Below are 17,148 nucleotides of genomic sequence, written 5' to 3'. Positions count from 1 at the left end.
CTGCAAAAGATTAACAGATCTTACATGTTATTCTGGCTTCAGCTTTCCTCAGCACAACCTGACAGATCTTGTAGCTATCTGGAATCGCTCTCTGGGTGCTCATAATAAACAAAGCAGGTTGAGGTCTTAAAATGTGGAAAGTTTCTTTTGATGCCAGTGGCATCACACAGCCCAGCCCCAGCTGAGGATCTGGCTATGTTATGTCTTGACACACGTATGCTTATGGTATGTGGTTTTATTCCTACAGCATGATTCATTCCAGATTTCAAGTACAGAACATGATTCATAGTAATTTATTTCTTTACATTTGTATTATCTAGCCTAGCTGTAGAGGGTTTAGTCAGAAGAATAATTAATGTCTGGTTGATAATCTGAATCCCAACAGCTCATCCCAGACAATGTTTCTTGACAGCAAATCCTGCACCACAGAGATTAAGGGACAAATTTGCAAATGTCAGAAAGCAAGGACTTGCATGCAGAAATGGAGGCCACATTCGCCAGCGCACCCCGTCTGCCCCGTGCTGCGGCACAGCGGCCACGAAACTCACGTTGCAGCACCACTGAGATGCGGCCCCAGTTTGACATGATGTTATATAGCGATCGTGTATTTAAGAATGCAGACCACCAGACGCACATTTAACTGGACATTTGTACATGCAGGTATCTGACTTGCGCACCCAACATCTGTGTGCCTCTTGGGGTGCTCACATCCTGCAATCCAAATTAGATGAGCTTCAACGTGGATGCAACAACAATAGAGAAGAAGCCTTTATTTTGTTAAGCCTCTGGCACCGATTTAACTTTTTTTTTTCCAAATGAGACAGAAGGAAAATGTTCTCCAACAAAAGATAAACAACAATCAGAGCTGGAATATTAACACGCCTGAGTGTGGGAAACAAGCAATATGAGCCAGAAAGGAAAGCAAACAATGGAACTTGCGCCTTGTTGGATGATTATCCCAAGCAGAGAGCCATTGTCATGGCTGCTTCCTAGGAGAGAAGCAGGCACAGGGAGAGGAAAGAAGTGGCTCTGTCCATAAAAACCACCAAAATTTAGAAAATCAATTGGAGTAAAAAAAACCAGGTTGTTTGGAATAGAGGAAAAAACAGAAAACCAGGGACCAATGACCACTGCATGTCATGAGGATCCTTCAGAAGGAAGGAGAGAATTGCACATTTTGCCATGGACAGCTTGATTTGATACCTTGGCCAGTGAATGTCAGCAGATGAAGTTCAGTTCCCTCTTTGCTTCAGTTGCCTTTGCTAGCAAGACAGCATCTCCCAGCAGCTGCACTGCCTTGTCCTGTAGGGAAGAGGAGACCTTTGTGAGCTTGACCTTACAGGAACCTGCACAGTATCTGCATCTACCTTAATCAAGAGAAAACTAATAATTTATATGCCTGTATTTTATAAGATGAGGCTTCACAGCATGCACCGGCACTTCTTTGAGCTCCAAAAAATGGTCATCATTTTACCACTACAGGAAGATGAGGCAGTGCCCATCTAAGGGAAAATTTGACCTTAATGGCCAAAGTATCCCAACAGGTTGTTTCATAGTATTAAAACTGTGATCACTGGAGAAAATGTGGCAAAAGGCTAGCTCCTTACTGGGCTATTTCACTAGAAATGCCAGGTGTGGATAGCTTCCTGAGACTCACCACACCAGATGCTGTGGGTCGGATGGGAGTGTGGTGCAGGCAACCCACCCACTCCCAGCAGACCCAGGGGTACCTCACTCCTCCCAAGATTTAACAGCTCTCAGAGGAAGGTGATTTCAGGGAATGAATCAATGGCAAGCTAGGATGAGGACTGTCATCACCTGAAATTTCACAAACCATCTGTCACCGTATCACACCAGGGGTCCCCTCTTCCACTGCTCGCTGTTACTCTGAGAAGCTCATGTTCAGCCTCTCCAAGAAAGTGTCCTCACAGGTCACAGCTGGTGTGAAAAGGGGTTTTCCTCTCACAGTCTGGATGCTGCAAAAGAAAATGTCTCAGTTCCTTCCATCTCCTCTCTGGGCAACAGGACAATCCTTTGCACAACTTGTCACTGACCTGGTTGTTACAGGTGACTTTGAGTGCAATGCCTAGGGGACAGAGCTGCAAAATGTCACCAAATACAAAGCTCCATGAGAGTAAAGAACCTCTACTGAATATGAATGATGGTACCTTGGCTTTTTTAAAAGGAGTATCACTTACTTGAATAAATGAAAGCAACAGGCGTTCAGGATTTTTGTTTGTTTGTTTGGTTTGGTTTGTTTTTTCCCTACACTCCTGCAATTCTTGGAGTCTGTTTCTGTTGCAGTCAATGACTGTGCTGCCTGGAACATGGAGTGACATTTGGGTCTGGAGCTTTGCCCACCCACCAAGGCTCAGACTGTTCTTTACCTACCAGGCTGGTTTTCTCTGACTGTGGCTAACTATCCCTCAAACCTGGGCTTTTCTCACTTGGTGCTTTACTACTTCATAGTCCTCGGCAGACAAGTTAATATATAAAACCTCTCCCAGGTGATAAATGTTATATTATAGATACAAAAAAAAAAAAAAAAAAAAAAAGAACAAAACCACAAACCCTTAATTGTAAGGACTAAGAACTGAACATCAAGTATCCTGGGCAAGTAGCTGTTCCTCGAAGCTCTTATGACTAAAGTGCTGCCATATTAGATTTTGGAATACATGTGTGTAACTGTTTCCTGCAAGTGTCTTTTTAAACTCAAGCTGGATCCTTTAATTGCAAGGCTGGTGAAAGCTACTTTGTAATTTTCAGAGGGTTGGTGTAATGCATGTACATATTGAGTGAGAGGTAATGAACCCTCCTTCACCTCCCATCCAATGAAGCATTAGCACCACCAGTTGGTCATCAAGCCTGAATAACACCCAGTCCCAACTGCAACAAGAACACAAGAGCTTTGTTCAGGTTCTCAAGAGAAACGTGTTGTGTAGTCCAGATGTACTATTTAGTTGGCCTGAAGTGGAGGCGAGTCATGTTAAAATTGCATAGGTGCATTTTTTTTCTGGGTTTGTTGATTGTACTTGATCTGTTCCAACTTGAAATTTAAAGGACACTAATAAGGGAATCAGAAAACTATAATGAGGAGCTCAGCTGAATCCCAGATATCTCAGCATAGTCAAATTTTTCAGTTTGCTGGTGGAAGATTGAAGAGGATCAGGTAAAACACTACTCCTATTTTGGGCTTTTCGAGCATCCTGATCCAAAAATATACTAATATGCAGAGGGAAGTGGGGCAGACTTGGTTGTTGATTTGCAGTTCTTAGGTCAGTACATTGACTTGCAAAGCCATTTCTGCATGGCACACAGCTAGGCTGCCATGGGCAAGCATGAGGTCTTGGTTTATACACACATATGTAGTGATGCTCAGGCCTTCAACGATGGGTGCATGCCCCTGGTTACTTGAAGGGTCCGTTTGCTCTTCTTTGCAATTATGGTTTGCATAAACTGCAAATGTTTTCAGTTTTCCTCGTTCTCTCTCTTTCTCTTTCTCTGTGTTTTCTCATGAAGAGGTTCACTTCACAGGACTTGCAGAGATTTCAAATTTCATTCTTGCACTAAGGCTCCTGGCATTGCTCAGGGATTTAGCAGGAACAGGAACTACCTTTGTACTTGCTTTACAGGTCTTTTGAATCAGGAGAGTGAACTAAGACAGTCTCTGTGTAAAAGGGAATCAAGATCACCATGTCTGGGCTGTTTGAACCACCACTTCACAACTGCTGAGATAGAGACCAAAACCACGCTCTGCAAGGAAGAACATCTCCTGATAGAGGGAATAATTCGTCAGTTAAGTGCATATAAATAAGGTGAACTATATAATCTGCTCCCTTACAGAAACATTAACCATTGCAAATAATAAAGTGATTATAGAACCTTCCATTAATATCTGGCCCATGGTACGAGTTTGATTAGTATGCATTGGTGCTTGACTGCATCTTGTCTGCCTCTGTTCAGATCACATCCTTGCTGTCCTCCCTGCTTGGGATGGCATCTGACAGTGGCATCTGAGCTGTAAAAGCTAATTCACTCTGGCAGGATTGTCACTCTCAGAACCAGCATGTCCAACAAAATGCAATGCCCTAGACATTTTGAATTTGTTAGTATTTTTTTAATTAATCTTGCTTATAGGTGGGCACAAGAGTCTTAGCAGTGACTGTGGCCTCCCCATGCTACACCCTGTACAAGAACAGAGCAAGGGCCAGACCTGGCCAAGCAGTTTTACACCCCCGGGTGAGGTGGCAGCGCGGCACTGACAACAAGCCCAGGAGTTTGACATCACTCTTGAAGCCTGAGGGCCCAAGACCTTGACAGGCAAGACAGATAAGAAAAGGAAAAAAGGACTGGGAACTTACTTTCTCCCACTGGAATTGTTCTGATATTCTTTGTGGCACTCTTGCTATGTGCTTTATGAAATACTCTCCGTGTTTACACTTGATAGACTTGTACAAATAAACATAATAAACAAATTTTTATTTCCTTTTTATTTTCACATTCCCCTCTTCCTTAGTCAAAATGAGCTTTGATTTGAGGGTATTCCCACAAAAACATATATAGTAGTTGAATACAAACATCTCTGATGTTTTCACTAAGACACAGTCAGGGTTAAAAATGCAGAGCAAAATATGACAGTTCTTACTATGACTTTGTGCTTGATGCTGGCACCTGATGCTTGCAAAGCAAGGAGCTTGACTCATGTAACACCAAAAGTCCTCACCTGAGCAAGGATTTGTGCTGTTCAAGCTCTGCCTTTGCAGGGTTGGAGGGTTTTTGAAAGACTTTTTTTCTTTCAAGAGCTTATTAAAACTGATAACTGATGGAGCCTATTGCTTGGCTGTTTCTCACAGGCTTCACAGCGCTCAGAGAGCATGTCGTGTTTGTACCCTGGTTCTCAGCCACAGAGGCTCTCTCTCTGAAGAGGGTGGGCAATCTCCAGTGCCACATAGCTCTCAGAAGTGACGCTTAGACTGTAAATATTATATGCTGCTGTAAGAACATTTGAATGGTAATACTCAAGCAATTACTTTCCTTTCAAGATCATTAAACACAAATCTGACTTGTATTTTAATAGGACTGCCAATGTATTTAATGGGGGGCAGTAAAGGGTCGTTTTTTTCTAATGGATGAATGTTTATATTATTATCCACTCTGAGAGACCACATTAGGAGGATACTGTATAACGCTCATGTGTTTTGCCTCAGTCTTTTTCGCACAGTATTCAATTTTTTTCTCAGTTTTGCATCTTAGAGTATGATGGCAAAACTGCACCTACAATAAATCACACCACCATGTTCTGATTATGAGACCAAAAAAGACCTACTACTGCCATGCTGAAAAGAATTCGCAGTTTGCATTTGCCATGTCTGTTAAAATTTTAGAGAAGGCAAATTCTTGTCAAGTTGACAAGTTTGGACCGTGACACCTGCTACGCAGCCACGGGACAGGTACCATGGGCTGAGAGCAACACCATCTTCCCCACAGCAACTTGTAAACACATCTGGGGACTGCTTGGAAACATCTCTCAATGATGTGTTCTGATGTGTTTCTGCCTCTCTGTCCATTCCCATCTGAGCCTGGGCTGCCAAGAGGAGTGGTTGTCAGTGTGAGACGTGCCATGGAAGGTTGGGTCTACATTGAAGTCAGCAACTGCTGTGCCACAGCACTGACCTCCCCACCTCCAAGGCTGCCTCCACCATGGGGACTGGCTGGGTGGAAAGTAACAAAGCTCCCTAGTCTCTCATCAACTTTATGAGCGATTTGGATGAATTTTTTTCTGGCTACTTAGTTCATATTAGTAAAACACCTGCATCATCTTGTCACTGGGAATTTAAGTCACATATTTTTACCAGAGTATGGGGTGGGCAGGAAATCAAAGCAAATTAGGGATGGTCCTCAATAAGCTGTGCAGTTTGGGAGCTCAGGAAAGATCAAACACTGCAGTCTGTTTCCAGTTTCACTCCTCGAAAGCGAAGGCTGGAAATGACTGTGCTACATGACTTGTTATGCCTCTGGACAGTAGTTAAAAATGTTGCCTGTTTTTTCCTTCCCACTCGCACACATACTATAAACACACACTTCCCTGCTAACTACAGAGAAGGTTCTGCATATACGTCAGAGCAAACGTAACTGTATAGATTGTATGATGTTTTTATCTGTGCCCAAAATATGGGACTGAGAAACAGATTTCTCTAAGGTCAGTGCTTCCATATCAGTCTGAATTTATCCATAGAGGTTTGTTATTTGAAATGGTACCCAGTTCAATAGCTGAGAATGTGTACATGAACCACCTGTATCCTCACTAAAATGTTTCCGGTGCAAACCTGCATGTCTCCCTGTTAGATAGTTGTGGGCAGTAGTCATTACAAGCTTACCAAGCAGAATTTACTAGAGGTTTATAGATCTATGTTGTAAACATTGCAATAAAAACCATCAGGAACATGGCTCTAAATTCAGAGCTCATGCAAAGAAGCTCGGGAGTTAAAGGAGAAAAGCAAGGTGAAAGGTTTTCTGTTACTTTGTGTTCTAGTGGACAACAGTAAAAGCCAACCAGGATTTGCTACAGGACTAAATTTACAACCAGGGTGTACTGTGCTAATAAATGGAGTGGTGAGGGTGGGAGCCTCCAACCATGACTGGTTTCTGCAAGTTGCAAGAAGAAATAGTGAAGATGAGCACTTTAATCTCCCCCCTTCCCTTGGGGGACAGAGAAATCATATTGCTCCAAGAGCCCCCCGCCCCACAGTCTGCTTGACATGCCTCTGCTCCAGCAGCACCTCTCTGAGCACCTGCTTGCCAAGAGTTTCTCCAGGGCTAGGGGATGGGTTCACTGAAAATTCCCCCCCTTAGAGGAAAAACACCGCACAGACAAGGCAGAAAAGGCACCACACAACTGCAATGGCAGAGAAATGTGTGGAGCACAGTATCTAATATCTGGAATACAAAACCAGAACATGCTCGGTGGTGAGTATGCTCCCAGCAATGCATGGCTCGGCCACTCCTAAGAGAGGTACTCCAAGCACTACAGCTGCCATGTTTGGGACTGTTATAGAAAACTGTTGACATTTTCTGGGTTAAGGTTGGTTATCTGGAATTCATGGATAATTTAGTCCTTCTGCTTATAGAAATAGTTTGATATGCTCTTTAAATAAGCATATAAAGAGATTGATGTATGATGTTTGTGGGTTCAGATGTTCTGAAAAGTGACATGACTGTATGGCAGAGAATAAGGCTTAAAAGGGGATATTATTTATAAAAGCACCACCAGGCACAGGCAGTGTTTATTTACCATTTAAATGCCTCATTTCTGTTCTGGCTGTCTGTGCTATAATTTGCACAGGCACTTAAACTTTAGTATAAATAAATGCAAAGAAGTAGTGTTTATGCAGAGTTAAGATGAGGAAATCAAGCGCTAAAAGATGGAGGACACTCCTGCAACATCAGTTCAGCCATCTTACCCACCTTTGACTTCTGCTGAGGGCCTCTTTAGCGACAAGCAAGACGCCATCCACACTTGCATTTGAAGAGCTTGGTCGGAATATCAGTGCAGAAGAGGCGGCTGAGATTTAAAGAGCAGGCGGGCAGTGTGAGCCAAGCATCGGGTGGCATCTTGTCATTACTGAAACGCATGGGATGTGATGAGGCACCTCAGGTATCTTGCCAAGATCCTCAAGATGGGAAGCATTTTCCTCTGGGCAAAGTGAGGCGCAGGCTCTTCTCCAGGATGAGAGCAGCAAGTGCCAGGGAATAGCCCCAGGACAGCAAGCTGCAGTGGGGACATTTGCCACTGTCCCCACAAATGTTGGAGAGGGGGTGAGCAAAATGCACCTCCTCCTTGAGCTCTGCCTGCATCCTCAATCTGTAAACAACCTCTTTGCTCCTGCATACTTAACTCTCTCTCCCCTGTGCTTATGGACAGATATATTGCACACAGCCTCATGGGGCAGGGACACGTTGTCTCCTGCCCACGGGGCCATTGGGCAGGGGGTGTGGATGCTGTCCAGGGCAGGACACCTTGCAGTTCAACTGCTGAACTCAGCAGGAACAGATTTAGAGCAGTTTTATAATTGTGTTTGAGGGACAAAATTTGTGGTGGGGTTTGATCAAAATATTAGGAGTATAAATCACTTATCTAGTCCCCTTTGTTTGTCCAGGCAGAAGAAGTGAGTTATTTTGGCAGGGAAAGGAAAGCATCTCTTGCTTACTGTGTCTACTAAAAGGGCAGAAAAGTTGCATCTTTTTTCATCATGTTACAGTAATCTCCCGCCTTGAGCTCCTGAGAAGACCAGGCAGTAGGAGGAGAGATGGGCATAAGGAAAGGTTATGCTACTTACTTACACTGTCTGCTCTATTGCAGTCCATGGGGAAGGTGCTCTTGCTGAGTTGTCCTCTTCCATAAGACTGTCCGTGATGACTTTTACAGAACAGCTGTACCCTTGCCCACCTTTGACAAATTGTCACAGGGTGCACAGCCTCTCCAGTGAGTCTCTATGAAGCCTCTCCGTACAGATTGAGCACGCATGGGGCAGGTTGAGCAAGCAGGGGAACAGGTATGCACCAAAATCTGGAATGGCCGTTTCAGAGTTGTAGTCTCAGGAGATATATCTGCACTTGGGAAAAGCCCTGTAGGAAAGCCAAACCTTCCTTTGCTTCTGCTTTGACTACATCAAAGAGAAAAGCCTGTGAGCACTGAGATGTTTAACATCAACTACATTGCAGGTAAAAGAGAAGAGATGCTACTTGGGGTCTGCTTTGGCTTCAAGTGGGGATCAGACATTTTCCACTAAAATCAGTATGGCATTATCCAACAGACTTGTTGCCACTACAAAAGATTTTCTCATGTTCTGCCTTCATTGCAGGAAAATCTAGCAACTGAGACATGTTTGTTTTGTGGCTATAGGAACACATCTCTTCCCACATCAGATGAAGGGGCATGAAGCAGCAGACAGGATTTTTGGGAGTTCTCAGGCCAGCAGGCATGGCTGTGCCCAGCTCGCCAGGGCTGCACGGGGGACCATGGCACTGTGCATGGAACTGTGCCTTGCACAACACAGCTGGACACCAGGGCTGCAAAGTGCCCAAATGCTCTTGGGGCTCCAGTCCTGACCATGCAGCAGCAACACAAAAACTGAAAGTGTCAGTCCCTGGCCAGTACCAACAAGCTGTCATGTTTGCAAGGTATTTGAAAGGAAAAGGCAAGTTATCCTTAATGATCAACAGGGAATATCAGCTTGTTGTTCATCTCCTGCTTCCCTAACAACTCTCCAGCTTTGCCCACAGCAGTACGTTTGTTCTCAGTCATTCTAATCCAGTTACAGTTAGCTTTGGGAACAGCCCCCATCATTACTGACAGCAATGGTACGTAGCCTATTGACTTCGGTAGGAGGGGAGTGTCACCCCTTCTACATGTGTGTGTGTGTGACTGTCTTTTGAAAAGCACTAGGCATACATTAATCCTAATAACTAAGACCGTTATTCCTTTGCGTCTGCCTGATAGGCAGTAGGCAGAGTGCGATCCATTCTATGTATCAATTAAGTGAAAAATAAATAATAGGGAGAAAGTAATATCTTTAACAGTGTATTCACTGGCACATACATATTTATTAGATATAAAACGTAATGCTGCTCATATCACTGCTTATGTTCATGATGAAGCCCTAAAGTCACTGATGGTATGACGGTTTAAATGCTGAAAGTCAGATGCAGTAGCATTACCATATTCCTCAAAGCAAGTTTGCTGATAAAGCTCTGCTTTTCATTTTTTATTTCTTTCACATACTTGGTCCATTATTGATGTGCATCCTGCATGGGACAACAGTTTTTTTCCAGCCTCAGTGAATAAGAGACATTTTTTAGTCTGTGAGTTTTAATGCAACTTTATCCTTGTCATCCTGTCTTTAAAGACAAATCAAAGGGAGGCAGGGGGACCAGGGCTCATTTAATGAAGGTGCAATGTGTGGGTGAGGTGAATCAGGAAACAGCAAGAGCACGTGCAATTTGCTGGATGTAGAAGTAGCAAGGGGAGTGTCTCCTGAAACATGGTTAAATATGTAAACTCCACCTAGGGAAAATGTTTATTTACTTAGATTGACAGTGATCAGGGTAAAAAGCACTCAAGATAAGTGGCTCTTTAGCCAACTTTAATTTGTTGATGGATGGATTGATGGGAGGATGGTCAAAGAAATGACAACATAACTCTCTGTAATGGAGATATCCTGTCTGCTGGAGTTTGTAGTACTATTTGGCCTAATTATTCCTGATCCATCTATGAGCAAACTTTGCTCTCAATGAGACAAGTTGTCATTCCTTTTCTTTAAATAAAAAGATAAGGAGGTAAAATCAAGAGCAATTAGAGCAAAGGATAATGACATCTTCTGTAGTCAAAAACGTATACAAAATCATGTGCATTGCTTAAAGATGGCTTACTATATTAATTGAAATAGTTGTGCATTCTATTATGCAGTTTGTATAGGAACAGATGGCCCATTTCACAAATTAAGACTTGTCTGTTTACTTTGCTTCAACAAAATAATGGTGAATGAACACTGGTATTTTAAATGATCCCAAGTTCAAACCTCGTAGCATTATTAATAGAATACCCTATGCTTTTCTGGTGGAAGTTAATGGCAAAGCAAGGAAATCAGCCATAGAATCATAGAATAGTTTGGGTTGGAAGGGACCTCTAAAGTCATCTAGTCCAACCCCCATGCAGTGAATAGGGATATCTTCAACTAGATCAGGTTGCTCAGAGTCCCACCCAACCTGACACTGAATGTTTCTGGGAATGGGGCACCTATCACCTCTCTGGGCAACCTGGACCAGTGTTTGACCACCCTCGTCATAGAAAATTTCTTCCTTATACCTAGTTGGGGGATGAAGGACCCCTTTGCTCAGGATTGATCCCCTGTGCACTTCTGCTGTCCCTTGGGTGCAGGCACTGCCCTCCACTTGTCCTCGTGTGTCTGGGCTCCAGCCCTCTCCTCATCCTGTGCCTGTTCTCCCCTGGATGAGATCATAGTATTGTTTTGGTTGTAAAAGACCTTCAAGATCACCAAATCCAACTGTTAATTCAATGCTCCCAAGTCCATTTCTAAACCATGCCCCTAAGAACCTAATCTATGTGTTTTTTAAACACCTCTAGGGATGGTGACTCAGCCATTTCCCTGGGCAGCCTGTTCCAATGCTTGACAACCCTTTCCGGGAATAAATTTTTCCTGATATCCAATCTAAACCTCTCCTGGTGCAACTTGAGGCCATTTCCTCTTGTTCTATCACGTGGTACTTGGGAGAAGAGACCAACATCCTCCATGCTACAACCTCCTTTCAGGTAGCTGTAGACATCAATAAGGTCTCCTTCCAGCCTCCTTTTCTCCAGGCTAAACAGCCCCAGTTCCCTCAGCTGCTCCTTATAAGATTCATGCTCCAGATCCTTCACCAGCCTGTAGTGCTGCCTGGGGTTGTTATGATCCAGGTGCAGTACCCCATACATGGCCTTGTTGAACCTCATACAACTGGCCTCAGCCCATCAATCCAGCCAGTCCAGATCCCTCTGCAGAGCCATTCTACCCTCCAGCAGTTGAACTTTCCCACCCAACTTGGTGTCATCTGCAAACTTACTGAGGGTGCACTCAACTACCTCATCCAGATCATTGATACAGATATTAAATAGAACTGGCCACAATACTGAGCCCTGGGGAACACCGCTTGTGACTGGCTGACAACTGGATTTGACTCCATGGTGGCAATGGTGTTCCAGTAGGGCTGGGTGTCCTCGATCATTCTGTACTGACCTGGCTCCCTGAAAGTGGCACATCCCCCCATGGCCGACAGAGGCTGAAGGTGGGGGGAGCATCTGGACATCCCACCAGTGGAAAAGAGAGGTGCATCTGGTCTGCACAGGGAGGTGCCATCTCCCCTGCACTGAGCCCCAAGGGAGAGGGGAGGAGAGGACCTGGAGTTTTTTGGGCTGCTGCGCTGATGCCACATGCAGAGTCTGTTGGAGGCCACCAAGGGAGGTCTTTGGGGCCTGGAGGTGGTGGGGTTTCTTTTCAGTCTGAGATTCATCCTTGCCCTATTTTCTAGTTCTAAGGACAAATCTTCTCACTGCTTGTTCTCCTTTTTTCTTATTCCCCTGCGACATTTTTAGTGTTCTTCTCTAAGACAAAGTATGGTCCAATTCCCGCACTCATCTGCGGGTTGCACCAAGACATTTCACCATGGCGATGGCAAAGGCAACAAACAACTCATAACATTTCAGTCTTGCTCTCACTCTTCCTGGAACACAACACAGATTAGGCTACTGGTCCTGCAGCATGGAATAAGCTGGGAAATGGGCTGTGGTAACATATGAATTTTGTGGACTGTAGGGACAACAGCTTCTCTGACTTACAGCAGCAATGACATGGTTGAGAGAGTCACGTGTGTGAATACGGTCTGTTCTTGCTGATCAGTCAAAGGTGACTGCTTGGAAAGCATCCTGATGAACCACAAAAACATTCCACTGTTATTAATGCACTTACTGCAGAAGCAAAAGCTGCCAATCAGCAGTACAAACTGATATTTCAGATTTTCTGATCTGGATGAAATATGCTTGCTTCAGGACTAGCGAATAAAGAGCAAATACCAGTATCTGCGTCCCTCACCGGAGGGGCAGCTGCCCTCAGCACAACTAAGGGCAGCCATGATGTTGCTCTAAGGCAATACAGCCAATACTAACACTTGTTTTCCAGGGGTGGATAGCCTGCAGTTTCTGAAGAATCAATTCTCTTTTAGCTCGGATTCCCAAAATTTGAGTTAAACCATATCAATGTCACTACTGGAAATTGCATCTACAGTGCAGCTTATTTTACGTGGGCTGGCACAAGGATGGGTGGCATGAAGGAGGACTGCAGTTAAGAGCAACTGCACGTGAAACGGGTGCTTGTGTCAGCTCACATCTTTGTAGAAACCGTCACCACAAACAACCTGAGCGTGAGCTCTGCATGGGCCTCTCAGAGGAAAATTCATCATGGTGCGGGGGTGGGAACTAAATTACTCTGGCACCAAACTGATTTAGCCTGGACCCGGTGAACGTGAGGACCTGCCCACCAATGCTGGATTGACTAAATGTGAGTCAGTCCATGCAATGGCATTGGGGTGTCCTTGTACAGCCAGGGCCCTCCCCACAGATGTCTGCCAATGACACGGGGGACACTGGCAGCAATTAGCCACCACTCTGAGACCTACCACAGATTGCAAACTCCTCTTGGAGTCAGGATGAGGCCAGGCCAAAGCACTGGGTACATGCTGTGAGGAGCAGGGGACCTCCAGGAGACATTTTCTATCACATTTTCCCCACTGGGGTGCTCTTCTTGTGAGCCCAGCACTGCAGGGTAACTGTGGGCACGACCCCATCCACTGCACTTCTACAGCTTGGATCAGCCCCAACTACACGACAAGCACATATGCTGCTGCTGGAAATATTATGTGGAAAAAAACTAGCCTAGATTGTAGTTTATAGTTCTTTTCAGCAGGACTGCATGAAGCTAATGACACAGAAAGCCATTTGGGTTAAATTGTGAAACTGAAAAATGCAGCACCTGCTTTTATGCTTCACATGTTACTAAAAATACTTATTCTTTTCTAAAATGCAACACAAATGACAATACAAAAGAAAACTCCACAATGACGTTGGTGACATTATTAAGGGGTTTTCATCAGTATCACTGTGCACAGAGGGATGAAAAAAAGATAACAGAAAACACCATTGTGTCATTGCTTAAACCCTTGGTGCATCCATATCTGAGGTAATTCATTGCACTCCTGGTCTCTTGATGTAAAAAAGGGGACAACGGTAGGTTTTAGACAAGAGAAATGAGAATGATCCAAAACATGGAAGAGCTTCCATATGAGGAGAAACTAAATAGCATCTACTTATCCTGAAAAAGAGACTCCTGAAGAGAAAAACATGGCAAAAATGTGTGGAGGAGGCGAATCAAGACATCAAGAGAGTGGTTTAAAAACAAATAGAAGTGTCCTATTCAACTGAAATCTAAAGTTTCAGGGGAAGATGTGGAAGGTGAAGTCAGTGGTTCAAACAAGGGGTTATGCTGACCCTCTTGGCTACAGCATCCCTGGGACCACTGGGAACCATGTGGTGCGAAGGCCACCCAGCCCAGTTGCAGACCCTGACACCATCTGTACAAAAGCAGAGCCTGTGGTCGGCTGTGTTCTTACCTTGACCCATGTCACCTCAGACAATGGGTATGGGCATGTGGATGCCCACCTCACCAGGCACGAGGTGACCCTGGGGCAGCTGTCTTCAGGAGTGGCCACCAGGACCTCTAAGAAGTCTTCTTGTCACAGGTGCAGCTCACAGAATTCAAGTATCACGTTTGTTCTTAAACATTTTCCCCCTTCACCCTTCAAAATCAAACAAAAAGCCCTGACTCAAGCAAAATTTTTACCAGTGAAAAGGGAGCATTGCCAGAGACTATGAACCCCTGTAGAGATTTTACTTTTGCTATTGATTTTATGCGTGAGATGCTTAGCTACTCTGATAATATCTGACAGTATAAGAAGCCAGAGAGAGAATGGAAAGGTTAATACAGTAACAATGTCACCAGGATAACTGGTAAAATTTTTGGAAACAGTAATTTTAAATCCAACCAAAATACCTCATTATTTATCAAGCTGAGAAGTGTTTTAACAAAAAAAATCTTCCTCCTATTAAGGAGTTTTAAATTTTTATCAATATTTTTGTAAGAAGGATATGCAAGGTGAAATGGGGTATATTAGAGATCTATAAATGCTTCAGAAAAGGAAAAACATAGATGGCAGAAATCTAAGTGTGAACTGAGGTTTTAATGGTGAAGGTACATATATTTCCTACATTGCTAACAGCTTGCTATGTAAACTTATGTCACATTGGTATTAGGGCGGCTTCTCGAGTGTTAAAAACACTAATTGAAAACATATTTTTTGAATAAAGAGGTCTCTGAATAACAGCCCTGCTCCTCTGGGACAACACAGACCAGAAGGCATGGGGATGGGGGACAACACATCCTCAGCTCCTCTGGAGCCTCAGAAGACATACAGCCAGATCTGCCCTTTCAACAAAAAGCTGCTCTACAAAGCAAGGCTGCTCTCTGAAGACGTCCACCCAGCCCAAGCAAAACCTGGAGACAGATGTTTGTTAGAAGAATGTTCTTTTCAAGGGTAAATTTATTTAAAAAATAAAAAGAAATTTAGCTGAAAGGCTGGTCATAGTTTGGGTGTTACCTGGGTTTGGTTGCCCTCCTGGGGATAACAGTTTGGATCTTTCCGGAATGAGGAGGGACTTGTACAGATGTCAGTCACTTTCTGGACCAGTGCTCTCATATCAAGGTCTGCATTTTAAAAGTGCAGGTCTGGACAGCTGAGGTGAAGAGGACGAGCAGAAGTTGAAGCAGAAGCCCACTCTTGATGGTTCCAGCTTGTTAATGCCAGGACCTCAAGAGGGGCAAGGTTATAGAGCTTGCCCTTTTTGGCAGCCTGTTCTTCACCATGCATGGTCCAAAGAGCCTGGGCCTCATGTGGGGCTTCACACCAGTGGTCCAGCCCTGGAAAATAAGGAGGTGTGTTGTCTGACCTGTGCTGGGCTGCATCTGCACCGAGTCCGTGCCCAGATGTGTTCAGTTTCAGGCATTTGATTAATGGGTCAGCAATATTTATTCATTAAAAACACTAGTGCTTTCCATACAGTTACTTGAGGATTGTATGTCAAGAGACTAAAATATCTTTCATTTCGGTTCACTTAGTCCAGCAAGTCTCCCCACTGTAACTATAACCCACTCCGCTGTCAGGGAATGTACTAAAGCTACTGCAGAGTTAGAGAACCAAAAAAATATACATTTGAAGTGACGGCATGAAAAAAGTGAATGGGGGTGAAATATAATTAGCTGAGGCAAGGACAAGTAGGTAAGTCTCCACAATAATAATTTATGTGGGATATTGTTATAGTTATTGCCATGCAATTTAACAGGAATACACCAGAGCAATTTTCATATCTTAAAACATGCAGATGCACTCACATATATATGAGGAAAGTCTCAGAACTCAAATCATCCAAAATAATCAAGAAAGTTATTATCATAAACAGCACAATTAACACAGGGATCGCAAGGGATGAATCTCCATTTCTGATAACCGTAAGAGAAAATTAAAGCATTATTAAAACTTTAGTGTAGAAATGGCAGCTAGGTTCTCATCTCTGCGCACATCACCAGCGCACTGTAGTCTCTATCAGTCCCTCCTCTAGTGTTTCTTCACTAGTCCCAGAATCAACAAAATGAGTAGATTTGAGATTTCCTGAACCATCAGAGGACACATGTATGTGGTACTGAAAAGTGTTTGGGCTAACCTTGCCAGTTTAAATTGGAGTTTGTTTGTTTGTTTAACTGGAGAAGAGCAGTCTTCAGTTACTAAAGAGGAGGAGGTATGGGCACTATAGGTACAAGTTTCTGGGGATTTAAAGCTGCAAAAAGAAAAATGGTGCTTTATGAAGGTCTGTGCTGCCATCCAAAATTTACAGGCTTCTTTCTAATGTTGCTATCAATACAGTATTGCTCTCATCAGCTCTATAAATTATTTCTACCAGTAACGTGAAACACAGTGCTACCATTTCAATAAAAGGAGACATTCATCATTTTAATTCACACTTAAATTGCTGAAGATTATCCACTGTCCATTAGATTTCAACAATATCCAAACGTAAGCTGTTCTAATCACATGCTAAAACATGATAACCACCAGCTCTCAGAACCATATGAAAAAAATCTGTTACTCCCACACTGATAAAGTTTCTATCTCTCTCAGAAGTTTTTCTCTCTTCTGTGCCTGTACTGATGTGTGCTTTCAACTTAACATGCAGCCAACCCTTGACTCCTTGTAGCTGCCTGCCTAAGGTAAATAGCTTTTGTATACACACGTATTTTAGTCTAGTAGATATGGTTTAGAAAGAGTTGCTCTTTTACTGGGGCATGAGGATAGGCTAGAAGAGCTCCCAAGGTTTACTGTTGTCTCTAAAAATCTGTTCCTCAATCTTGAAAATGTTGTCCCACATTTGGGAAGAGAGCACTTATGGAGAAGGGATGAAGTACTGCAGCTGTCAGTGCCATTTCTGGATCA

The 17,148-nt window shown here is 43.7% G+C and overlaps 1 long non-coding RNA gene across 1 annotated transcript in view; it reads right to left on the bottom strand.

Annotated features, from left to right (window-relative positions):
• The window catches only part of LOC110366339 (uncharacterized), a 132,094-nt gene that overhangs the window by 29,742 nt on the left and 85,204 nt on the right, over nucleotides 1–17,148 (bottom strand). The window contains exons 9-10 of the long non-coding RNA XR_010473129.1: nucleotides 1,819–15,581; nucleotides 1,204–1,302 (exon numbers count right to left, since the gene is read on the bottom strand). This is a non-coding gene — a long non-coding RNA (uncharacterized LOC110366339). The remainder of the gene's footprint in view (nucleotides 1–1,203; nucleotides 1,303–1,818; nucleotides 15,582–17,148) is intronic.

Source organism: Columba livia, chromosome 5, assembly GCF_036013475.1.
Source record: "Columba livia isolate bColLiv1 breed racing homer chromosome 5, bColLiv1.pat.W.v2, whole genome shotgun sequence".
Classification (NCBI taxonomy): Eukaryota; Metazoa; Chordata; class Aves; order Columbiformes; family Columbidae; genus Columba; species Columba livia.
The sequence above is the reverse complement of the archived record's forward strand: the minus strand, read 5'-3'. Positions and strand labels throughout refer to the sequence as shown.